General features: G+C 45.6%; 1 pseudogene; it reads left to right on the top strand.

Moving 5' to 3' along the window:
* Positions 1-7,997: 7,997 nt before the first annotated feature.
* On the top strand, positions 7,998-26,109 carry LOC131422513 (acyl-coenzyme A synthetase ACSM2B, mitochondrial-like; annotated as a pseudogene).
* Positions 26,110-27,130: the final 1,021 nt, after the last annotated feature.

Raw genomic sequence — 27,130 nt, 5'->3', positions numbered from 1 at the left:
TGTGCTGAGGACTTACTGGACATTATCTCATTTAAGCCCCACAAAAAGCAACAAAGGAGGCATGTCTCATTCATCCCTTCATTTAACAAAAATTATTCTTTCAGTTCTAGGCACTGAGGATACACCAGGGAACAAAAAAGACAGAATGTCTCCCCTCTGGAAATTGCATCCCAGTGGGAAAGAGAGACAACAGACAAATAAAAAAAAATGAGAGTACATTTGATGGTATCAGTGCGAAGGACAATAGCAGAGAAGGTGGATAGGATCTATAAGAGGGAGGTGTGAGATTTTAAATAAAGTGGCCAGGGAAGGATTTGTCGTGAAGATGACATTTGAGCAAAGGCTGAAATAGGTGAGAGTGCGAGCCGTGCAGACATGGAGAGTGGAAAGGACAGTGTCATAGACACAGAGAACAGCAAGTTTAAAGGCCTGTGGCAGAAATGATCTTCTAGATGGTTCCCGTTTACAGAGGTGGAAACTGAAGCTCTGAGAGGTGGAGTCACTTGCCCAAAGTTGCACAGCTATAAGTGGCAGAGCTGAGATTTAAATACCAGGTCTGCCAACAGCAAAACCCGAATGTGCTAACATCTGTAGCCCAGAGCAAGCTCTCGGTAACTGTAATCTCCAGTCACTGTTACTCAGTCCAGTGGCCAGCTGATCAGACACAGCCTTGAACAGTGACCATTTCAGATCTTTTTCTTTTAAACTCACTTTTCAGAAACACAGTGTTGCCTGTAAGAAAGACATTGGACTTTGAAGTCAGATCCGAGTTCCACTGCAGCACTCACCAGCTGTGAGGACTCCTCCTCGGAGCCTGTTTCTTCATCTATAAGACGGTGTTCCACATGCCTCCCTCGTAGAGTTCTGGTTAAGATTACACGTGTGCGTATTTACACAGCACTGAAGGCATGAAGTAGCCAATATCCTTTAAAAAATTTTTGAAGAAAAACTTGATTTTCTACCTCATACATTTCCCACTGCACTGTGGTGTTCTGAACTGTGTGCAGAGGTCAAGATTTCCTAAAAAGAAGGAAAGAGTAAGCCTGCAATGAGAAGCTCATCAAAGTCCAGCACTGTGCCTTCGCAATGCCCCCGGGGGGCCAGGTGCAAAGTGCGCTGGAAGAGGTATTTTCAGACCATCCTAAATAAAGTAGCATGCACACACACACATCACAAACACACACACAAACATAGCCAGAAACACATCTGCATATGCACAGCCACACATAGACACCCATACGTGCAAACATACACAGATGTCTATGATCACACAGCCCCACACATGCTCACAACCACACTCACACACAGACACACCTACACTCATACACGTGCCAAACTCATACACAGGCACACACATACACTCACAAACAGAGCTATACATACACGACAGTCACACACAGTCACATACACCTTCACACACATACACACAGCACACACACATCCACACATACAAGTACGCATAACACCCATATACACATACAACTATGCTCCCACCCCCACACACTCACACACACAGACACACATGCACAAACTCACATGCACAGCCACACACACAGGCACTCACACACAGAACCAGACATACACAACAGCTACACACAGTCACATGCAAACACTCACACATTCACACACACTTGCACACATACACGTAGGCTGTCACACACACAGCCACACACATCACGCAGTCATACTCATTATCATGTCAACGTGTTTCATTTTCTTCAGAGCCCTTATTCATTTAGTCAAATGTTTGCTGAGTATCTACTGTGTGCTACATACTGTCTAAGTTCTTGAGCTAAATCAATGTACTCTTCCCTTATGTAGCTTGCATTCTAATGGAAGGAGACAGAGAAAAAGTAATGAATAAGTAAATTCTTTAATATGTTTGAAAGTGATGAGTATTAAGGAAAAAGAGTACTGGGTAAGGGGGGAGGATGAACCAGTCTGGAAGTGGTTTGAAATTTTAAGTAGATGGTCAGGGTAAGCTTCATTGAGAGGGTGACAAAAATCTTTGGCAAAGATTTGAAGAAAGAGAAGGGGTTATCCATGTAGAGGCCTGGGGGAAGTGGTCTGAGAAGAAGAAACAGCAGGTGCAAAGGTCCTGAGGCAGGATGTGCCTTCAAGGAACAGCAAGGAGGCCAGTGGGGCTGATGTGCAATGAGTGGTAAAGGGACAGGACATCAAGCCAGAGAGGAAGAGAGTGTGTGTGAAGACCATGTAGAGCCTTGGGTGACGTGGTCAACACTTGGACATTTATTTTGCCTGAAATGGGATTCACTGGTGGGTGCTGAGAAGAACTGTGACATGACCTGACCTCTGATCTACCCTGAATAATATCTAAGGTGAACTTGAGCATTCTACAGGTTATTAGCTGTCTCGCCTCCTAACTGGGAGGGCTCTGTCTTGGTCACCTCCGTGTCCGTCTGAGAGCAGCAGTCAATAAATACTTGTTGACTAATTGACAGGACAGACATTTCCAGGGAGGACAGCATTCCATGGCATGTCCGGGGAACTCGGCTCCAGAGCTTCCCAACCAAATGGGTCTGTGGGTCCTTTTTCCTCACTTTCTGGGGAACAAATGACTTTTTTGAGGTTCCTTCTATTTTGGGGCCCTAATTACTGTTCCCAGGCCCACCACCCTTATTCCCCAAATCTGCTGTGTCCATGTGACCAGCAGGAATGGTCAATGACCCCCAGACCCTCTGTCTATGCAGGTGTGTGAGTCCAAAGACCCCCCCAAGTCCCCCATTCTAGACTGAAGTCACTACAATTTAGTGAATGCTTACTATATGCCATGTGTTTGGCCTTTTTTTTTTTTAACATTTCCTTATTTACTTTTTGAATAAGTAAATAAAATTTGAATTGAATAATTTAATTAAAAAGCCCACTTTGGCCTGTTTCAAAGTCAAACTAACTCTCCTCTCCAGAAGCAGCTGAAACTCTAATGCACCTTTCTAGAGCTATTTGAAGCATCTTCATGTGCTGGGTGCTTGATGCTCATTCTAAAGTCTACTCCTCACACCTCTAAGAGGTGTCCTTGGATTATCCCCCACTTTCCAGATGAGAAGACTGAGACTCGGAGTTGGGGTAACGTAGCTTCTTCAAGAGCACACAGCTCAAAAGCAAGAAAATCCAAATTCAAATCTAGACAGGCTTCAGGCCCTCAGTCCTGAACCGAGACCTTCTACTGCATGGTTGTGGATGCAGAAGTTGCCAACCACTGGAGCTGAAGACCCAGCTATGATCCCGGGGGAGATCATGTGTGGAGTGAGTGCAGATAAAGGAGAAAAAGAGGAGTCATCCAAAGAGACTGGAGTAAGAAGAAAATCAGGTGAAGAAAAGGGCTAAGTGAGGTGAGAGAATGTACCTCAAGCCCATGGGACCTCTGTTTCTCTCTCCCTGGTTGGAGCATGAAGTTGCTATCAGTCCTGGGCATAAATCTCCTTTATACCCTCTGGATTAAAAGAACAGTCCCTGCTGGGCCCCAAGGTTTTAGGGCTGTGCAATTCACAAACACAGCACGGAGGACCAGCATTACCTCAAGTAAGGCTCTGGCTTGTCCACAGTTAATGATTAGCCGTCCTCTCCTTGAAGGCTGCAAGGATTCTGGAGCTGTCTGCTTAGGACGAGGGTGGACCAAGAGATCCCCAGAGAGACTTCCTGAAGGGACTTGGCAGGTGAGCACTGCTGCAAGGAGTGGACTGATGGGATCGTGCCTCATGATGGCTCTAACCCAGCTTTAGAAGTCAGAGCCATGGAGGAGAGTGAAAATCCAAGGGTCCTGCAGTCTGCAATCCCTAGGGTCCTCGAAAGGGAGTATCTGCCAGGTCTCAGGGAGGAGGCCACACTGGGCAAAGGAAATGGGGCCTTTAGCACAACAAAAGGGGGGGACTGGGATATCTGGGAGAAGGGTCATCAAAAGGGAGAAGGAGTAGGTGGTGGTCAGGGAAGGACGTGTCTCTGAGGAGGCGAGGCCACAAGAATGGAAAGAGCCAGCCATGGAAAGACAGAGGGACCAGCGGGAACAAAGGCAATAAATATTCCTGCCCAGGAGCTGCTAAGGAAATCTTCACTCCTTGTTCTTCTGGAAAATAGGAGAGTAGGCACAAGTGTCAGAGACCCTGAGCATTCTGGCTGCTGCTACCTAGGTAACAGGGGATAGAAATGCAGCCAATTGGCAGGACTCCTGGAATCAAAGGTCATTAGACTTAAATTCTGCAACCCCCATCGAGTGCACGTGGAGGAACTCAGAGACCAGCCTGCACAGCCTTGGAACTACCTTCCCTGGAGCCAGTGCATAGATGGAAACAATAATTACAACTGTTACAATTTCTACAGTGATTCTCTGTGTTAGGTCCTCTGTGCTGGGTGCTTAGTATTCAAGATGTCTGAGTCAAGGTTCAGTTGAAGGAAATAGATGCTACTTGTATTAGTCAGCAAACATCCGGGATATCTCAGGAACTTATAACCATGCATATTTTCCCCCTGGGTCTGTGGGTTGGCCGTGGATGTGCTGGGCTCAGCTCAACTCACATGTGCTATCATTCTGGGACCCAGGCTGAAGGTAGGCACCTATCTGGGACATGCTGCTCTCATGACAGAGGGCATAAATGCAAGAGCTCTTGACCAACCACACAGTCACATCCACTCATTGACCAAAGCGTATCCTATGGGCAAGCCAGAGTCAATGAGCAATGGATATATACTCTTCCCCAGATGGCACTGGGCAAGTCACCTGAAAATGAATAGGGACATATATCCTACTACAAGCAGGGGGAAAATTGTTGGGAACAACAATTCAGTCTACCACACCACTGTTTTTTAAGCACAAAGGGATTTATTGCATGGAATTGGGTGTTCACAAAGCTGTCAGAGGTGCTGGAGAGATAGGATCTAGACAGGGTGTTGTGGTTTTGGAGAATGGCACACCAGAAGGAAACTGAAATGGATGCTGAGTGCCAATTCACTCATAAGCACAACAAATTAATTTCTGGAAGAACCCTGTAAGGCTGGGATGAATCTCCTTAAGCAACTGATGACTATACGGGAAAGACTCACCTCTGTCTCCTGTTTCCTTCACAGGTATGACCAGGCACTGGCTGCAGAAACTCCAGGGGCTTTGTATCCTGAAGGGGGTCAGATGTCCAGTCGCACGGTCCACATTTATGGCAGGCAATTGGAAGCCCTGCAGTGGGGCCACCAGGAAGTCCCTGCCAAGTTTAACTTTGCTAATGATGTGGTGGATCACTGGTCTGGCGTGGGGAAGGTAATGGGGTGGGGAAGAGGCACAGAGTTGGACAAATTGGCTGAGTTCATTAATCACCCTTTCATTCAATATGTATTTGTTGAGCACTTACATGTCAGGCACTAGGATGAGCTATGAAGAAGATGTAAACCTTCCATGAAGGCAACATGGGGTAGGAGAAAGAGAGCATGGACTTGGCAGAAAGACGAGCCTAAGAGACTGGTGCAGAGTGGAGCAAAAACTCTGGGCAGCTAACACACAGTTTGCTGCACATACTGCATGTGCTCTGTTGTGACCACTCAGAGTGAAACAAGGACTAGTGTGTTGGGTTCATAGAGGAGGTGGATTTGGGTTTAATAAGAGAAAATCAGCACTGACCAAAGACTGCATCAGTCTTCCCAGAAAGTTACGTGTCTTTGTCATCAAGGGAGTGTGCAGGATGGCCACTAGGCAGGGATTGTCAAAAGGGCTCGACCATGAGACATCAGAGAAAGAGAGTGATGTGGATGTTTCTAATTTTCCTTTCCTGGCTGGACTTCTAAAATTCCACCCCATTCACTGCTGATCCTGCCACTCCTTTGCTTGAAGTTCTATGCACTTTTATTGAGGATGGAAGGATTCATCTTGGCTGGGATGGAGGGAGAGGTGGATATGCCAGGGTGGGCTTAAAAGAAGTCATAACCGTGGTGTTGTCGTGAGGTCCCGACACCATGATACAACCTTAGTGCAGAAATCACAAATGCTGGGCCTCTAGGCTGGAGATGGCTTGTGGTGCAGAGTTATTAAAAAAAATTTGGTCAAAATTTTAAAATTGAAAAATTTCAGATAAAAATTTAGATTTCTGGCTTTTCTATAAAAGTAAGACGTCCTTGGAATAATGAGGAAGGCCTTTACGACCATGACTCAAAATCCTGAATCCATAAAAGAAGTGATTTAATGAATCTGCTACATAAACATCAAAAAACCTCTCCATTGGCAAATAACACTATAAGCAAAATCAAAAACCTAATGACAACCGGGGGAAAAATGTTCAACTCATACCGCAGCAGAAGAGTTAATATCCCTAACACAGAAAGAGCTCCTAGAAGTCAAGAATGAAAAGACACAACCCAACGTAAAAGTGGGCAAAGTAGATGAAAGGACAGTTCACAGAAAAGTGAACTCAAATGGCCCTTAAATGTAAGAAAAAATGCCCCACCTCACTCATAAGAAGAGTCATGCAAATTAAAACTTCACTGAAATAAGATTTTTTACCTCCCAGTGCAGTTAAATACAAAAGTTTGACAATATACTCCGTGGACAGGGCTATGAGGAAATAGACACTCGAACACATTACTGGTCAAAGTGCAAAATGGTACAACTCCTATGGAGAGGAATTTTGAAATATGTAACACAATTATCAATACATTTTTTCATTGACTTTGCAATATTGCTCTCAAACTATGATGTGAGGACCGCTGAGGATACCAGAGATTCAGGGGAACCTGTGAAATCAAAACTATTTAAAAACAAAACTAAGACTAATTGAAACCCTTGTGTACCACTGGCGGGAATGTAAAATGGTACAGCTTCTACGGAAAACAACATGGCAGTCTCTGAAATTACCATATAATCCAGCAATTCTACTACTACTATATATCCCAAAGAATTGGAAGCAGAGTCTTGAAGAGACATCTGTATATCCATGCTCATCATTATTCACAACAGCCAAAAGGTAGGAACAACCCATTGTCCATTGATGGATGAATGGATAAACAAAATTGACACATCTATACAAAGGAATGTTATTCAACCTTAAAGAAGAATGAAATCCCCATGTATGCTACAACATAGATGAAACTTGACCACATTACCTTGTGAAATAAGCCAGACAAAAGGAGAAATATTGTGTGATTCCATTTATATGATGTGCCTAGAGTAGTCAAATTCACAGAGACAGAAAGTAGAATGATGGTTTCCAGGGGCTAGGGAGAGGTGAGACTGGGGAGTTATTGTATTATGGCTACAGAGTTTCAGTTTTGGAGGATGAAAAAATTCTGGAGATGGATAGTGGTGATGGTTGCCCAATAATGTGAATGTACTTAACACCACTGAACTGTACACTTAAAAATGGTTAAAATGGTGAATTTTATGTTATGTAAATTTTATCACAATAAAAAAGGAAAACAGAAATAAATAAATACATAAATATATAGAGAGACAAATAAACAAATAAATGCATCAATCTAAGGTAACAGTTGCACTCATCACTTTCATTCACTCAAGTGCACAGCGGCATTTTCCAGAGGCTCCACGATGGTGATCCTGCAACAAAGTAAGTGCAGAAACAGAAAAGAAAATCCAACTGTCTTCGACTAAGGAAGACATTAAAGAGATTTGCAAACAGGTAGAATGATGCCTCTCTTCTCATTATTTTTTCATTTCGGAAAGTATACTTACCTCTGTATCAAAATGTACCTTATTTGTGGTAGTATATAATGGTTTATTACTGTTATTTTTAAAAGCACATGTTTATAAAACTTCTCAGTTTTAATTTCTAGTATGATAAATGTTGATGATAGAATCCATATAAATAAGAATTCTTTAGGGTTTTTAACACTTCTTAAGAATGTGCAGGGGTCCTGAGATTAAAAAGCCGACTAAGCATTGGTGGGGCAGTCCCAGGACTGGCATTTATTCTACGTGCTCACGTACCAGCCCAGCCTGATCAGTAGGCCTTCTCTTTCTTCAGGCTGGGAAGTGGCCACCCAGCCCAGCCCTGTGGTGAGTGAGCAGTGATGGAGATGAAGTGATGTGGAACTTCAGCCAACTGCGTGAACTCAGCCAGTAGGTGGCCGATGTCCTCTTGGGGGCGTGTGGCCTGCAGCGTGGGGACCATGTGGCGGTGGTGCTGCCCCGAGTGCCTGAGTGGTGGCTGGTGACCCTGGGCTGCATGCGAGCAGGTTGGTAATTGAGCACCTGGGCTGGGCACTGTCTCCCTTGTGAAGGAAACTAATGGCAGAGAAATGCAACCACCCTTTTCCCTCCAAAGATGCCCCCTCCACATAGCATGCTGTCCCTCTTCATATGGAAATACTATCCTTCTTCCATTTATTTACGCAAACTATGTGCCAAGCACTGTGCTAGAGGTTGCTAGTACAGGGTGAACAAAACATGGTCTATGTACTCATGTGACTTACAGGTCTTTGGAGAAAGATAGCTGTTAAACTATTAATTGCACACATAATTATTTAATCACAATTTTGATAAATGACATGAGAATTTCATAAGAATCTATTAAAGAAAAGTTGGCAAACTGTGACCTGTAGGCCACATCCAGCCCACAGCCTGTTTTGTAAATAAAGTTATATTGGAACACAGCCATGCCCTGCTCACATGTTCTCTGGTTGCTTTTGCACAATAATGGCAGACTTGAGCAGTTGGGACAGAGAGCGTCTGGCCCACAAATCCTAAAATATTTACTGTTTGGCCCTTTGCAGAGAAAGTTCACCAATCCTTGCTATAAAAGAGACTTGAACTGACTAATTTGAGGGGGTCATGGAATTCTCAGTGGAAGTGAAATTTGGGCTGAGATCTGAAGGATGAGTAGGATTTGGCCAGGAGAAGAGGCAGGGAGGAGTGCTCCAAGCAGAGGGAATGCACAGAGGGGAGGGAAGCCTGAAAATTATGAGAGCAACTGAAAGGACGTCTGTGCCTGGGGTCCAGGCAGTGAGGAGGAAGGGTGGCAAATGGGCCTGGAAAGATGGGTGGATGCTGAGCTGCAGACCCTTGGGGGCCGTGGTAAGGGTTCTGGCCCTTATCCAGTGAGGAATGGAAAACCGTGGACAGATTGAGTGATGTGATCATTTTCTGTTTGTACAAGGTCACTCTGGGTGGTACGTAGACAATAGGATGAAGGAGGACAAGAATGGGGGTGAGAAACCCAGATGGGAGACGAGGGATGATGATGGCTTCAACTTGCCTGGGGTGGTGGAGGTGGATGAGTGGATGGATTTAGGAGACAATGAGGAAGAAACTGATAGCAGGATTTTCTGATGAATGACTTATGGTAGAGGAAGAGGCCAGGGAGATGGAGAAGTCACAGACATTTAGACAACTGGGTGGATGCGGCTCTCTTTCACTGGAGTGAGGGACACAGGGAGAAGCAGGTATGGGGATGTTGGGGAAAGATGACAAGTTCAATTTGGTAACTGTTGAGTTGGGGGTACCCGTGTGATGCTGAAGAAGGGATGAGAAGTTCTAGTTACAAGGTAAATAAGTCTTGGGGATGTATGTACAGCATGAGGACTATAGTTAACAATACGTATTGTATGTTTGAAAGTTGCTAACAGAGCAGATCTTAGAAGTTCTCATCATAATAAAAAGAATTGTGATTCTATGTGGTGATGGATGTTAATGTACTGTGGCGTTCATTTCACAATATACATATATGTCAAATTACAGGCACACCTCGTTTTGTTGTGCTTCGCTTTATTGTATCACAGATGTTGTTTTTTTTATAAGACCCTTCATCAGCAAAAAGATTAGAACTCGCTGAAGGCTCAGATGACACTTAGCATTTTTTATCAGTAAAGTATTTTTTCTGTGGCTCCTGAAGTGTTGAGAGTGGGAAGAAAGTGAGCCAGGGATAAGAGCTATTTAAGAGGAGGAACATGTGAAATCAGCTTCATAAAAGGTTAAAGAAACATAAGTCTAGTTATTCTCTGGAAGAATAAAACAAAATCACAAAAGCTTCATCAAGATAGAAAACAAAAACAAAGAAAATCTAAGAGCACTCTTGGCTAAGAAAGCGCAGTCAGGGTCCCAGGTTTGGGAGAAACAGCCGGGACCTAGAGCACCACGGTGCTGCAGGACCACGGACAGTTCCAGGTGCCTTCCCTTGTTTTAGTGACTGTGTGAGTCTGGATACGGGAAACTCCTGCAGGGCATTTGGGATGGGGGGAGGTTGTGTTGGCCTTAGACTGTCAACGGTGTGACATTAGGCAACTCAATTTCTCTCCTTAGTCTCAGTGGACCCCTTCCAGCTCTGACAACCCAGGGAAAGTTGGGTTCAAATCACTCTCTGATCCTTGGTCCCCTTGTTATTGATACTCCCATTGGTCACAACTACCCAACTTCCCCTCCTCCATTTACTCCCCACTGGCTGTTTACATCGGTCTTCTCGGGGAAGATGACAATCCTCCCTTCCAGTTGTCTCTAAGCCATTTGGCTTCTCCAGGCCTCGTCTTCATGCCTGGGACTATCCAGATGAAAGCCAAAGACATTCTCTATAGGCTACAGGTGTCCAAAGCCAGGGCCATCATGGCTGGGGACGAAGTGGCCCAGGCAGTGGACACCATGGCACCTAACTGCCCTCCTCTGAAAACGAAGCTACTGGCGTCTTAGAAAAGCAGGAACGGGTGGCTGGACCTCAAGACACTATTATGGTGAGTATCTACATGTCTTAGCCTGAGTTTTCACCAAAAGTGGAAACTGAACCAAGCACTTTTGTGCAGGTGCTGTATTGGGGAAGTCCAGGGAGCAGAGTGTGGGACAGGGGAGAGTGTAGCAGGGAAGAAGGAAAAGCTAATACAAGAGTTTATTATTGAGTCACTGCAGGGATAAGTGGGGCTTGATCTGCATGAACCTTCTGAGGAGCACACAGAATGCCTCTCAGGATTGTCCACTAAAGGACCCAACAACACCTGACCCCCAGTGGTGGAGAGTTGCGCTGGGGGGCATTATCTACCTCGCACTTCTGGACTGCACATGCATGCAGAGCAGGCTCACAATCCCATGCCCTGATGGCAACAGAGAAGCCCTGGGACACAAAGTGAATCATCCATGGTCCACACTAGAAGCAACACCACATGCATTGAAACTCACCCAGAGCTGTTCACTGCAACCATTGCTGGAATCAGAGGTGAGGCCAAGAGTGTATGAGGCAAAATGTGACAGAAGGCTCATAGACTGAGTTTCCAGGCTCCTCTACCCACCTTCTGTATCCCTAAGCTAGGCTGCTTCTCAATTCAGAGGACTCTATGTGTCCTTCCAGCCATCGATAGCAGGACTGGTTGGAAGAGTGCATTTCCCTGTCACATGTCTGAAATCCCCCCACTAGAGACACATACCTTAGGAAACCCCTAGGGCGAATGAAAGCTTTTCTAATGTCACAGTCTTTAAGATAACTGTGAGAAAAATAGACAACGTGAGACCAGCTTTGAGACTTGAAATCAGGACACTGGAGATGTCCGGGAGAGGGGCAGATGCTTCATGGGAATGGAAGAGGGTGTACTGGGAAAACTCATACTAACTGAGCACCTTCCCTTCACCTGATGTCATGCTGGGGCTCCCAACAGCAATCAGATCACTAACATTTATTGAGTTCTTGCTCATTTCCTTTGTATCACGGTTAACTTTCTCAATAACTCAATAAAACAGACAGGTATTGTTGATCCCATTTCACAGATATGGAAAGTGAGACTCAGAGAAGTTAAATAAATGGTCCAACGTTACACAGTTAACAAAGTGCCAAAGCCGAGTCGTTTTCAAGCCCACGTCTGACCGACTCAGAATCTCATAACCTTGACCTTTCATCTATCCCCCTCTGAAGTGGGTTGGCTGACTTGCCCTTGCCAGCGTGGGGGAAGGTGGGAAGAGATGAGTCACCAGGACATCTGGTGTCCAGGGCAGATCTGAGAAGGTGACAGTCTGTGTCTCTGTCAGAGAAGCATCTACCATGCATTGCTGTGTGGAGACTAGAAGCCAAGAAGCAGCTGCCATCGACTTCACCAGCGGGACCAGTGGCCTTCCCAAGATGGCAAAACACTCCCACTCAAGCCTGTGCATCAAGGCCAAGATGAATGCTGGTTAAGAAGAGCTCTTTCTTTACAGAGAACTACACGACCAGGCCTTGAGACTCGCCTTGAGCTCAAATCAAATTCTACTGGGGTGGGCTGCTATCTGATGCTTCTGAGATAGACAGTTGGGAAGGGGGACACGAGGGAGCATGATTGAGCAAGCTGGGTATCCAGTGACCTCTGGCGGGACATTTCTGTTTCAGATACCATGGGATCTCAGCATCTCTTCAGTGCTTTGAGCCGCGTGTCTAGTAGACTGAATGATTAACGTAAAGTTTATATGCGTTTCTCTCCAGACTGCTCTGTGTCTTGTCCTTTGGATGCCTGTAATTTGCTTTGATGCTACAGATTCTGAGAGGGCTTTTTTGTCAGCAGCAAATTACTTTTCAAATCCATTGAAGTAGAAGCTGCAACTGGGTTAATTAGATGAACTGAGGTCTCAGAATTTCTGGATCTCAGATCTCCTAATTCAGAATGTCCTTCCCCTCTACATCAGCCCTGTCAGTGGAATCAGGAAATACTGTGCCAAGATTGTCATGCAATAATAGCAGGAGATCTTCAGGGTCTTTTTCAGTGGGTCTTTTTCTTTTTCAATAAATAATTTTATTATTAGAACTGGAAAAATATTTAATGCAAAAAACCTCAAGAACTTAAAAGTCCCATCTGTGAGCCTGCGGTGCCAAAAAAATAATTTTTAATAGGAATTATTTAGTAGAAGAACTATAATAAAATGCAGTTTCTAAAAGATGGGAAGATAAATCACTTCAATGTAACTAAGATATTAAATTCCCAGCCCCTCCAAAATTTCATCCTAATAGGCTATGACCCAATTTCCCTACAGAGCTGAAAGCATTAATCATCTTCAGGAAGGGACACACACTATGGATATTCCCAGCCACAAGGAAGTTCTTCATGTCTAGCCTAAATCATTTTTGCTTTAAGACAGGCCTAATACCTTTTATTCTGGCCTGGAGAAAGGGAACAAGTTTTGCCCTGTACCAGACCCTCAGCTGTGCTCAGGAAATTCATTATTCTTCAAGAAAAGAGAATCAAAGATCTACCCAGCCAAACTTGAACTTAGCAAGGCCTCTTGTTAGAATATTCACTTAGATGTCTTCTGTTAGTAAACATTTCCTGGGTGGTTACCACACGCCAAAACTGTACTACGTTCTGCGGATAAAGTGAGTAAGACCCAATTAGCTGTTAAGTCGTGGGAGCTGGGATCACACCTTCTGAATACTTGCCCCTTCTTGATACACGATGTGTGGATAGAAAACCTCTCCTTCCCCCTGCCTGCTCACACTTACACACACTCCTACAAACATATACAAACACACCCATGTCCACACAGACCTGTGCACACACACCTACCCCTCCCCACACGTACACACACACTCGTGCTACACTAACTCCGGCATGCACTCACATATATGTACATGTGCTTCCTCTATGTTATCAGCATGTGGACAGACCTGAAAGCATCTGACATAATATGGACCATCTCAGACACAGCTTGGATATTGAACCTCGTGGCCTCCTTTCTGGAACCCTGGACATCAGGAGCATGCACATTTATCCATCTCTTACCAAAGTTTGACCTGCTGGTCATTCTAAAGGTAAGAGAGGATCCAGTTTGCGCCAGATGGTCAGAGTGAGCCCAAGGTGTGCACATTCCAATTTATTGCAGTTTCTTTTAATTCATCTAATTTTGACTAACCCTGTCACACAGATGGACAGTGTTCAGTACAGGAGATGGAAAAGGTCCCTGCCCTCATAGAGCTCATGGTCCAGGGAAAGAGACAGACCCATATACAGATAAAAGGAATATATTCAGGAGACAGACATCATGGGTCATTCATTCACTCAACACATATTCAATGGGCTCTTGCCCTGGTGTCAATTATCAGATAGATGGTGGTGAATCAAGGGTAAAAGAGAGGAATGGAATATTGGAGGTGGTGCCATCTATATATGTGTGTGTGTGTGTATGTGTGTGTGTGTGTGCATAGAGTTCAATCATCTTAAGTGTACAGCTTGAAAATAATTTATGTATGTTAGACACTTTATTAGTCTGCTCAAGCTGCCAAAATACCATAGACTGGGTGGCTTAAACAACAGACATTTATTTCTCATAGTTCTGGAGACTGGGAGCCTGAGATCAGGGTGCCAGCATGGTTGGGTTCCTGGTGACAGCTCTCTTCTTGGCTTACAGAAGGCTGCCTTTTCCCTGTGTCCCCACATGGTGGAAAGAGTGAGCTCTGGTGTCTCTTCCTTTTCTTATAAGGACACTAATCCCATCAGGGAAGCCCCACTCTGGTGACCTCATCTAAACCTAATTATGTCCCAAAGGTCCCACCTACAAATATCACATGGGAAGCTGGGCTTCAGCATGTGGATTGTGGGGGACACAACATTCAGTCCATAGAAGACACCCATGTAACCCCTACCAGATCAAGACATGAAACATTCCCACCACTGCAGACAGTGCTCATCCCCTCTCTGGCCATTGTCCACACCTGTTCATAAGTTAATCACTCGTTTGGCCTCTACCACCATAGATTAATTTGCCTCTTCTTAAGCTTCATATAAGTGGAATCCTACAATATGTAATCTTTTGTGTCTGGCTTCTTTCACTCAACATTCCCTGTGAATACTGTCCAGATCATTGCACGTATTAGAAGTTTGTTCTCTTCATTGCTGTATAGTATTCCATTCTGTGGATCCATCACAATTTCTTTTTCCATCCTGTTGTTGATGGACATCAGGGTTATTTCCAGTTTGGGGCTATTATCTACAAGGAGTTTTGAAGAATAAATAGGAGTTTTTCTAGAATTTGATGGGGTAGCTGTTAAATGAAATCTATAAACCACATTACCCTGGGGCAACAAAGCAATGGAAATGGGCTCATTTTGCTTGCAAAGTCATGCCCTGTGTTGGACTCTATTTGTGATGGGGAATTGGGTCCTTGACATCCTGAGGCCTCCAGGTCTCTGTAGCAGTTGACGGCCCACCCAGACTTCTGTTTGGCTGGCAACAGAGACCCCAAGAGTAAACTGAGGCATGGATGATATTCTTAAAGGTCAAAAGGTCAGGCACGGTCTAGGTTCTCTCAGGAGATTCTCTTCAGATGATTCGTCATTCTCTGTTTTAAACATATTCTTACTCTGCCTCCTTCCAAAAATGATTTGAAGTGGCTTTTGTTAAGCTCCAAAAATAGAAAAAAACACCAACATGAAAACAGATGTAAAATTATAAGGTCTGTTAGGAAAATATAGATGAAGTGGTGGGGGAGGCCAAGGAAAGTAAGAAGTATAACCAATATGTAGGTAATTGTATGTTGAGTTTCCGGTAAGGCAAGGCAATAAGGGAAATGGGATGACTTTCATAGCTTGTACCTGTTCATCAAGAGCACTCAGAGGAAATAATAACATCATGCACTAATGTTAATCATTTTTTCTAGACATTTTTGCCTAAACCATTCTTTGTAATAAATTCTGCACAAAGCAGAGCATGGGATGGAGGTGATGTTACGTAACAGTTAAAATTACAGGCTGCAAATGCTGGTTCCACTACTTGATGGTTGTGTGACCTTGGACAAGTTACTTAACCTTCTGAGTCACAGTTTCCCCTCTTTAAGATGGGAGTGATAATACGAACTCTGTGAGGTTATTGTGAAAATTCAGCGGGATAGCACAGGGCCTGGCAAGTATTCAGTACTGGCTGTTTATCAGTAGCACTTCTTGTGAATTGTCTATAGGCAATTTTAACTTTTCAAATCAGTTTTCTGTGTGAATTATGTCCCCAAAGTATTTTGGGGACAATAGGGCTGGAATTAATCTATTATAAAGCTAGTCCTAGGAGGTTAAGGAACTTTTAACCAAGACACGACAATGGCTGATCTCTTTCCCTTGGTGACTGGGGGTTTATGTAATTCTAGAGATGTGTTTACGGGGGCAAGTCATTAAATTGGCAGCCAGGATTTGACAAAAACATTCCAAGTTAGTCCCGGACCTTTTCTCTATAACAATAGATGGTCATTTCTCTGTCATTTTTGGTTTGAGGGTGCATGAGAATTGGGGCTCATTTGATCTAAAGTAGACACAGCAAAGAAGCTAGAATTCAAATCCAGAGCCCACCTCTGTAGCTCATGCTCATAACCACTGTGCATGCCAGTTAGCTCATCATCTGACCTGATGGGCAGTGTCAGCTGGCTTTCTCCCTCCAGGCCCTGTCCAGCTATCCAGTCAACAACGTGGTAGGAGCCCCCATCATTTACTAGGTATTGGTTCAACAGGATCTTTCCAGGCGATGGGGCTTTGGGGGTTGGAAAGAGCCTCTGGTCTATTGGCGCCTCCTCCTGCCTCCCCCACATACACACGTGCTCATCTATCTGGCCCTCTGAGCATGGTTAGCCCCATGAAGCCAACTTCACCATTAAAGCACCCAGAATCCAGCTCTAGGCCTAGGCAGAGTTTGGTTCCAGGGAGGCTCAGAGGGAACACTTACCTCTCTTCTCTTTTCAGGTATAAGTTTCCATATCTACAGAACTGCTTCAGTGGAGGGGAGACCCTCCTTCCAGACACTCTGGAGAGCTCGAGGGCCCAGACAGGACTGGACATCCGAGAATTCTATGGCCAGACAGAAATGGTCCCTGCTCCTAGAACCATGGGCTGGTGAATGGGCTTCGAAAGGCTCTTTGATAATAAAAACACGAGCCACCATTTATCATGCACTTATTCAGTGAATATTTATTGAGCACCTACTATAAGATAGACATTGACACTGCGGCATAAACAAAACAGGCAAAGTTCCTGCTCTCACGGAGATCACATTCTAGCAGAAGTCGGGAGAGAGACATAAACTAATAAATATACGACATGGCAGATGGTGAGAAGTTCTGTGGAGAGAAGTCAAGCTGGTGAGATGGGGTGAGGAGGGATGAGGGGCTGGTGTTTCAGGTATGGTGGTCAGGAAAGTCTCCTGTAACGGGGTAACATTTCCACAGAGACTTGAGTTTATCGAACATGCAGGCACTGTACTAAGCTGCTCATAGTGAAGTGAGGGGTGGGGAGAGGAACCCGCTAGCACCCCACCTCACTGACTGAGAGACCTTCTTGGAACTGTTGGGGCCCCGTGAGCACGATGTGGATTCACATTGCTCTACACTATGCCGCTTACCCAAACTATCTGGGGAATCCTTCCCCTCAACTCCTTTCCCAGTGCTTCTTCTCAGGACTCTCAGGACTTCTCACCTCCTCTTCTCCACTCTTTTACCTTACATCCTTCTATGGCTAATGGGTCCCCTGGCAGAACTCCCGTGAATGCTCATGGCAGGGCTGTGAAGTGGAAGAACTTTGCAAATGTGAGGAAGGACAGTGGAGTCGTGGCAAGGGCTTCCAGCCTTTCAGAGGAGGCCACGTTTAGGGACTGCTCCTTTGGACACCAGCATCTCTGTAGGATTCATTTCAGAATTCAAGCAGAGCTGGTCCTCTTTTTTTTTTGTGAGGAAGATCAGCCCTGAGCTAACATCCATGCCAATCTTCCTCTTTTTGCTGAGGAAGACTGGCCCTGAGCTAACATCCATCGCCAATCCTCCTCCTTTTTTCCCCTCTTTCTCCCCAGAGCCCCAGTAGATAGTTGTATGTCATACTTGCACATCCTTCTAGTTGCCATACGTGGGATGCCGCCTCACCATGGCTGGACAAGTGGTGCGTTGGTGCGTGTCCGGGATCTGAACCCAGGCTGCCAGTAGCGGAGTGCACACACCCAACCACTAAGCCACGGGGCCAGCCCTAGAGATGGTCCTCTTATGGGAGATAATTTAATCCCATATTATTTTAAAGGACTTTTGGTGTCTGTGGTCACTTGTTAAAGTATGGCTCCTTCTAAAGAGATTATAATGTGATTATTAGTTCCTCTTCCCTGGGGAGTGGTCAATCAGATTGCTTTCCACTGTAGGGCAACCCCTAGGATGAAGGTTCCAGTAAAGGGGGAGCCAGGGAAAGGGGAGGGAGGGAGCCACCAAATGAGAGGCCACTTCAGGACTGTGTCAGGACCTGCTCTGCTGAGTCTGTCTTTCTTTTTCTGTGAGCTGTGAGCCTCCTGATGTTTGCTGATCCACCCACGACTTCCCACAGGGAATCACCTGCAGAGTTTCCAAGACAATGAGAATCAGACCTGGCCACCTGGGACCCGCCATTCCCCATTATGATGTGCAGGTTTGTTAGGGGCACTAAGGAGGGAGGGGAAAACACCAATGTTTCAGTAATTTACTTACTACATTGCTCATTGAGGAAAAATAACAGAAAGTAAAGATATTAAAATAATATTTAAGAGAGGGAGAAAGGGAGGAAGGAAGACAGAAAGGAAGAGAAAAGAGAAAATTACTCATATCATTATCATCCAGAGAAAAGTGCTTTGAATAGCTAGCAAATTAGCTAGCTCATTAGTTATATAAATATATACATTTAAAAAAATAGGGGTGAATCTTAACATATCATTTTGTAACTCACTTTTATCATTGAACAATCTTGGCTGACCCTCTTTCTGGGTCAGTTAGCACCAATCTAAAGCGTGATTTTTCACGACTGCGTAGTGGATAGTGTGGCTCCAACACTCTTTACGCCTTGTGTTGGTCAATAGGTATTTTCCAAATTTTTCGCTACTAAAAACAACGCCATAACCAATATGCTGTAGCTAAAATTTTGTTCCTTTCTCTTATTTCTTTGGGTAATTCCAAGAAATAGAATGTGCATATGTGTATCTATGTATGTATCTATCTAAAAGGTGTATGTATCTAAAAGGTAACAATTTATACTCTATTCAGTGTTATGCGTAATTGTCTGCTCTCCCACCCCTGACTGTGATAACCATTTACAGAGCCCTTTTTTTAATATCTTATTTCATTCTCCTACAATCCTGTGAAATAAGCTGTCATTATCTGTTTTACAGATGAAGGCCCTGAGATGTATAGCTTAAGTAGCTCAAAGAGAACTAGTAAGACAGCAGAGTCATCATTTGAGTTTTGATCTGTCTGATGTCCAGGCCCATAGGCCTCAAAGATAATGGGAGGCTATTATATTTCCTGAGCTCCTAAGGCCAGAAGAATCTTCCCAAGCTCCTCTGGTCCAGTCTCAATAAGGGGCTTCTCCTAAACCATCCCAGGCTGGTGGACTGGAGATCTGGGTTTAAAACTCTTGTCTTCCTTTGGTTTCTGGTTCTTGTTTTCAGTGACCACTAGAGTGAGAGGGTCTTCCATTTGACCAACTCAGCCCTTCCATGCTGCCATTCAAGCCATTTCCTGTTACGCAGATCAATCTGCTTCTTCCTCCAGGTCATAGATGACGAGGGCAATGTCCTGCCCCTGGTGCAGAAGGAGACTTGGGTATCAGGGTCAAGCCCATCAGGCCTATAGGCATCTTCTCTGGCTATGTGGTGAGGAACCCCCTCTCCTCTCTCTGTCCCCTGGTGGGGATAGGGGGTTCTGAGAGGGATGAGAGGGGTCCCAAAGTTATGAACTTCTCAAGAGGCATTGGGAAGACATAGAGACAAAGGGGGGTCCAATGTCCAAGAATGGGTGCCAAGAGAAAAGACTGGTTATTCACCCCTGCCATCCTTAGCCCATCACCATGATCCCATTTGAAGAATCCTTTTTCTCCAGACACCCCTTTCCACCCCAAGAAGTGCTTCATGCCAGAAAGCTTATTGCCTCTCAACTCTATACAGCAGTGTTTTCCCAAGGGCAGCCCTGCCCCCACCCCCAACTATTGTCCCTGCTCCATGCCACTGATTTCCTTCAGAGCCGTGCTAGACACCACATTGAAACCACCATGTAGTTGGAGGCATCCCTATCTTGAGACCTTGCAGTGTCAGAAATGGATGATTCTTGAGTCTAACTGGCTCACTTTATAGGTGAGGATGGTGAAGCCAGAGATTACCAGACTCATCCAAGCCCGTTATCATTGAAAAATGGGCAGGGAAGACCTCAAACAAGTTAAATAATAAATTAAATAATAAATCCAATAATAATTGTGGCTACCATTTATTGCATGCTTACTATATGGTAAGCTCTATCCCAAAGTACTTCACATACATTAAACTCATTTAATCCTCCCAATGACCCTGTGATGTCCTTGGAGACAAACTGCTTCAGTTCAAAACCCTGTTCCACTATTTACTGTGTGATCTTGGGCAAGTTACTGGTCTCTCATGCCTCAGTTTCCTCACCTGTAAAACATGTATCATAATATCTCTCAGCAATGTTATAGATCTCGAGAGGCATTAATGTTTGTGAAACACTTAGGACAGTGCCATGTAAGAGTGTGTTAAATAAAAGAATTGCTGTAGATCCACATGATCACTTCCACTGTACAGAGGAGGAAAACCGAGCCCCAGAGAAGAGGGCACAACCGCACTGTGCACTTCTCCAAGCATTTCCTGTGCGCTGTCCCCTCTATTCTCACACGCCGGGATTCTCCCCACTCGACAGACAGGAAACAGGCTCAGGAGTTGGTGTGTTGACTCAAGGCCACAGAGTTAACGCCAGCAGGGGCTGCATGGTGACCAGGAGAAAGAGTCAAGCTGGTGGCCAAGAGATTTGGCTTCTGGTCTCAGCTCTGCCAGCTGTGATGGCTGTTTGGCCTCCGACAGGCCTCTTGATCTCTGGTCTTCAGTACCCCTATTTTCCAAATGAAGGAGCCACACTATGAAATGCCTATGCTACATTCAATCTCTACCCTGGAACAAGATATAAAGATGCTCTAACAAGGGGAAAACCTCAGACCTTCTCATTGCTCTGAACAAGGGCCTCAGCTGAATAGAGTGGCCCGGCCACTGTAGAAATATGCACATTGCCCGGGGCCCTGGGGGCTCACTGATGTGTCTCTAGAACTTTCAGATCTAACAGAGGAGCTAAGAAGAATGTCTAATAAACTTTGGTTCCCTTGAGTAGGGTCATGGAGTGCAGCCGGAGTTAGGCTGACCATTGAAGGGAAGGAGGAATCGGCCAGGGGAAGCGCCCTAGAGCTTGGGTGAATGAACGCATCGATATGTCAGTCAGACTGACCCCCGCGGAGTAGGTGAGAGACTGAATAACTGAAATACAGAGGGAAGGCCCAGTTCCACCCGGGGGCTGGGGTTGACAGCTTCAGAGCAAGCCCACCATGTTTAGTTGTTCAAGTTGTAAAAGCACAACCTGCCATCTGTTCATGGCAGCCCTGCGGCAGAGCACTTAGGCTTTGCAGGCACAATGACTCTGTCTTTCTGTGGTCACCGGGACAGTCTTGAGAAGACAGCAGCCAATGTTTGAGGAGACTTTTGGCTCCTGGGAGACTGGGGAATCAAGGACGAAGACGGGTATTTCCAGTTCATGGGGCGGGCAGATGGTATCATTAACTCCAGTGGTGAGCTTGGCTTCTTGGCTGGGAAGGGTAATCTGGATCGTTATTTTGGCTGGGTCTAGACTTTGGGGTTGGCCTGCAGGTTAAGTGTCCAGTCTTCTCTGAAGGACAGGTTCTTCTACAGATACCGGATTAGACCCTCAGAGGTGGAGAGTGCACTGATGGAGCACCCCGCTGTGGTGGAGGAGGCTGTTGTCAGCAGCCCGGACCCCATCCGAGGAGAGGTGATGGCCAAGCAGCAGCCTGGAGGTCTGCAGATTTAGGAGAGAAGGGCAGTATAGCATGATGGTTAAGAGTGAATTCTGGGGCCTGGACAGCCTGGGTCCAAATCTTGGCCCTGCCACTTACTAGCTATGTGGCTTTGGGCAAGTTACTTAGCCTCTCTGAGCCTCACTTTCTCATCTGTAAGATGAGGGTTGTTGTGAGGATTAAATGTGTTAATATTTGTAAAGTGCTTAGAAAAAGGCCTGGCACACAGCAAGCACCACATAAGGTCTGTTATTACGGGGCTGCAGGGATTCCACTGCTGTTTGGCATTTGAATCAGAAACTGATCCCTGACCAGAGGAATGAGGAGGAATTTGAGCCAAGAGATAGAGCCCCTGAGCCCTGGGGTTTATAGTGAGAATACAGGGAAGAAGAGAGGCTCCTTATAATGCCAGGGTTATAGGAATAGGCCAGACGGAGTCTCACAGAGCCTGGTGTGTGTGTAGGGAAAGGTTAAGATGTAGAGATGTGGGTCGATGTCCAAGGACATTTCTGTAGGAAGTTGACCATGTCATACTCTGGCAGGTAAGGGACATATCACCCATGGAAACCATGGGAGCCACTAGGCAAATGGGGCCCGAAGGGGATCCTCTACTGAGAAAACCCTGTGTGCCAAACACTGAGCTAAACTGTGCTGCATATGAATTCATTTCATTTCCCGTGAAGTAAGTATGACAATTGGATCTCCATTTTATAGACGTGCAAACTGTAGTTTGGAGAGGTTAAACAAGTCATTTAGGTTCATGGTCCCCAGTCTTTATTTCCTCTCTTCTCTTATATCTAGTTTCTCCTCTTCATTCTATTGTCCTAGGGATATGAGGTGAGCCTGGTCTCAATCTACAGTCTTACCTGTGCCACTTGAGAGAGAGGTGGAATCTTGGCCATTATTATCCTCAGTTTCTCCCTTTGCCCTGCCCCGGATATCTGGAGGAGTAATTGGGGGATATACAGGTGTTAGCCGTGGTGGGATTCTTAACACTGATTTTGCATTATCTCAGGAGATGATGACGCCCTCTGACCCCTTCTCTCTTGGCCCTCATCCTCGCTGCAGGTAGTGGAGGCATTTGTGGTCCTGGCCCCATGGTTTCTGTCCCATTACCTGGACCAGCTCACCAAGGAACTGCAGCAGCACGTGAAGTCAGTGACGGCCCCGTACAAGTACCCGACGACGGTGAGGCCTCTGGGCTCCCGAACTTGAGGAAGGAAGGATGGTTCTCCTCTTGTATTTCTCTCCTTCAGGCAGAGGATGAGGCCTCTAATTCCAAAGTTCTGCCTGACTATGACCAAGAAAGCCCAACTGTCCAGATGCCTGAAAATTGTCCTTAGACTTTAACTCGCTCTGAATTGAAAGTCGGATGCTCCCATGGGAACAAGTTCTAGCCAATACCTGGCCTACATTCCCACTCTCTGCACTGAGGTCTTGCTGTATTATTCAGTAATTTCCCAGTCGCAAGTGACAGAAACCCAACTTGAAGTTTATTGTGCACACAATTGAGAAGTCTCGGGGTGGGGGTGAAGCTTTAGTCACAGCTGGTAACAGGCTTTCAAATGATGTGGTCAGAGATGTCTCTTTCACCCCTTGACTCTCCTTCTTTTTGTATTGGCTTCATTTCTTGAAATGCTCTCCCTTTGTAATGGCCCCCAGAAGCTCCAAATATACATTTTTAGCAGCTTAGCAAATCCCAATGGAAAAAAAGCATCTTTTTCCCCAAAGGCACCAGCAAAAGTCTTCACGTTGATTCTCAGTGGACCAATTCGGGTCATGTGTCCATCTTAAACCAATCTCTGTAACCAGGGGATGGGACACTCTGATTGGCCAGTTCTGGATCATGTGATCCCTCAGGAGCTAGCGCAGGAAGGATGGGAGAGAGAGCTGCCCTGCACCCATGACATGGACTGAGTGAGGGAGGGGTGGCTTCTTACAGGAAAATGGAAGTGCTCCTACCAGAAAAGGCAAAGAGCACAGAATGCACTGTACTGTTTTCACTTTGGGGCAGAGAACTAAACCATGGAAGTTGACACAGAGGAGGACCTAGTGTTTGGAGCCGGATACAAGATAGGAGCTTGCCCCAGGGAAAGAAAAGCATTGTTTTTTTGAGTCTGGGGTAGAAGGTGAGAGCAAGCACGTTAAGCCTCAAGCCCCTCAGATCCTCGTGTAACCCGGATGCTCACTGACGCTTTGTCAGCACAGGCTGATTGTCGCAGGTGGTTTCTGAGAAGCAGACTCTGGGAAGGAGACTAACCTGCAGAGCTTTATCAGGGAGTGCTTTAGTATCAACACCTGGGGATGGAGATGGGCGGGAAGGGAGTGGGATTGGGCAGAAGGTGAAGTTGCACTATGATGTAGTTTCAGTGGGGGCCTCAGCCAACCCCATGGGGGTTCTGAAGCTAGGACAACCTTTCAGGCTTTCCTGAGGGGGTGGAGGGGGCAGAGGGGAGGGCCTTTATAGCCCCATGTGGGTCAGGCATGGATGCAGGCTACCCTGGGAAGGGGGCATGGCCCTGAGAGAGACAGCTCTCTTTAGCTGTGCCCTCCCAGAAGACGTCTGGTAGTGGGGGAGTAAGCCTTTTATTCCTGCAGGAGGATCTGGGCAGCACATTAAAGAGTCCACCTCACAGACTTTCAGCCTCAAACTGATAGGCAGGCAGTATAGCACAGTCTCTGGAATCAGACTGTCGCATTCAAAATCCATCTGACCACTTACTTACTCAGCAATCTCTCTGTGCCTCAGTTTCCTTACCTGTAAAATGGGGATAGTGGTCTTACTCCTTCACAGGCTGTTAAGAAGATTAGTTAATATTTGTAAGGCATAAGGCACTTAGAAGATTGACTGACACATAATAAGCATTTAATAAGTATTTTGAAAGGAGACTAGAAGTCCAATCACACCAAGAATATTATGAATTTTGCATTGTAACTGAATATTTGAGAGATCCAGTAGAGGGGTCCTATCGCACAATATAACAGTGTATTACTCAATATACGTGTCTCTTTTTACAAGTCTCTCTAGAATGCCCCAGGCAGCAGGTTCTTTCCACCTCCTCCTCCTTCCAGCGACCATACCCTTCTGCTCCCTTCTTCGTGATATGCAGAGTAGCGTTCTTCTTAGTGTTCAACCTGGATCTCTCTTATGGCTTCCTTCTACCCTCTATCTACAGTCCAGCCACCAAAACCTAAATATTTTAGGTTATACTGTCTCTGTTGCAGCTACTCAACTCTGTCCTTGTAGTGTGAAAGCAGCCGGAGACAACTGTAAATCAATGGCTGCGGCTCTGTTTCAATACAGCTTTATTTACAGAAACAGGAGGAGGGCTGAATTTTGCCCACAGGCTACAGTTTGCCAAGCCCTGCTCTACCCCACTGTGATTTTAACAAACTCCTTCCTCAACAAAGTCAGTCTTGCCTTATGGAGGTTTCCCACATCAGCTGCTAAGAAGATACTTTTTTTTGTATCAGTATCCCTATTATTATTGTTTTTATTAAATCCAAGACCATCTGACTCCTAGACCAATACCCTGGCACACTGAACCATTTAACAGGAAGCCTCAATGAATTGTCTTCAACATTCATATATTAGGATTCAGGAATGTTAGAGAAGGCAGGGTCCTCGATATCAAACATTCCTTTTCGCAGGCAAGAAAAGTGAAATTAGAGAGATTTTATAGTTTTGCCAAGGACACACCAACAGGAAATAACTGAGATGGAATTGAAAACCAGGCTTCCTAACTCTTAGATGTCTGTTCTCTCCAGTCTAGCTTAATAAACACAGCTTATATTTTTGAGTATTTACCCCATGCAGAGAATTTAGCATTGGAATCTCATTTTGTCCTCACAACAACTCAACAAAGTTGTTGTTATCCTCCAGCTGACTCAGTGGGGAAACTGAGTCTCATAAAAGCCAAGTGACCTGACCAAAACCAGGCGAGTGGTAGAGGAAAGACTGGAGCCCAGAAGGTCTGACGTCAAAGCTCAGGGGTCTGATGTGTCGTGTTGTGTTCACCGTACTGCTTTTCCCCTGGTCTAGAGTACGTCAGAGACCAGCTGACCGACTTTATGTCCAGTTCCAGCCATTCTGCTCTTGTCCTTGTCCCCGAGCACTTTCTGAAGCTTCTTATTGCACAGGGGGCTGCCCTGGGTGTTTTCTAGGCTCAGTCCTCACTCACCTGGAGCCTCAGCCTCAAGAGCTTCCCCTCTCCCTATAGCAGTTCCTCTGAAAAATCCAACCTCATTGGGATCATGGACAGCTGACCCTGCACTGATTTTTCCCAACAGATGGAGTTTGTCTTGGACCTGCCCAAGACTGTCACGGGGAAAACCCAGCGGCAAGGACTGGAAGAGGTCTGGAGAGGCCAGGGCTCGGTAAGACCTGCAGGGTCCTTTCCTGTGCATCTTGCCCTTCTCCCCCTCCATTTCCCTTTGGGTCTTCTGCCTTCCCCTGGGGATATGAGATTCTTTATGGCAAGACATGCGTGTGATTTTTGTCTTTCCTTGGTTATAAGCTCAAAATCTTTCCATGTTAGATCTTGAAAGAAGAAAGGGAGGGAATGAGAGAGAGGAAAGGAGAGGGGAACAGAGAAAAGGAAAGAAAAATAAGAGAGAAAAAGAATAAAACAGCAAGATAGAGCAACTGAGGAGGAAGAAAAGAAGGAGGGAAGGTGCAATGGAGGGAGGGAGGAAAGATAGAAAGAATTAGAGAGAAGGAAAGAAAGAGAAGGAAGGAAGAGAGGAAGGGAAGAAGGGAGGGAGGAAGGAAGGAGAAAAAAGAAAAGAAAGAACTGGATAAAGAGTCAAGCAGAAAACTGGATCTTAGAAATGAAAGGCCAGGGTGCCCCATCTGACCCCTGAGACAAGACCTCCATACAGAGAGGCTTGGGTGTGTGGTTAGGACAGTGGTGTCTTCCCCTCGTCACCCCAGACCTTAGGGCGATCATGACCAGTGGAGGGGAACTACCATTTGCCACGTGCCAGACACTGTCCTAGCCATTTTGTAAACCCTGTCGTGTTTCATCTCGGTGTGGCATCTACAGACCTCAGGTCATAGCTGTGATAACAGTGCGGGCACCTCCAAAAGATCTCCCTTCCCCCAAGGCTCATGGTTGTGGTGGTGTCCTAGAACCAAGTAATAAAATCATTTTTAAATCAAAGCCCTGAGGATTCTCTTTGGGAAAAACAAAGAAGAGGAAAGTGGCATTGGTGAAAGATAAACCACAGACCCAGTTCCTAGGGCCTCTGGGACCCCAGAACCAGGAGTCGAGGAGATGGAGGGAGGTGAGGACCATGAGGGTTTCATCACAACCCCGAGATGGAGGGTGAACCTTCCTAGCAGACTCAAGTGAGCTGGAGAAGAGAAGAAAGGATCTCTGAGGGTCCACGACTCTTCTTAA

Source organism: Diceros bicornis, chromosome 26, assembly GCF_020826845.1.
Source record: "Diceros bicornis minor isolate mBicDic1 chromosome 26, mDicBic1.mat.cur, whole genome shotgun sequence".
Taxonomy (NCBI): Eukaryota; Metazoa; Chordata; class Mammalia; order Perissodactyla; family Rhinocerotidae; genus Diceros; species Diceros bicornis.
Note: the sequence above shows the minus strand (reverse complement) of the source record. Positions and strands in the feature narration are given on the sequence as shown.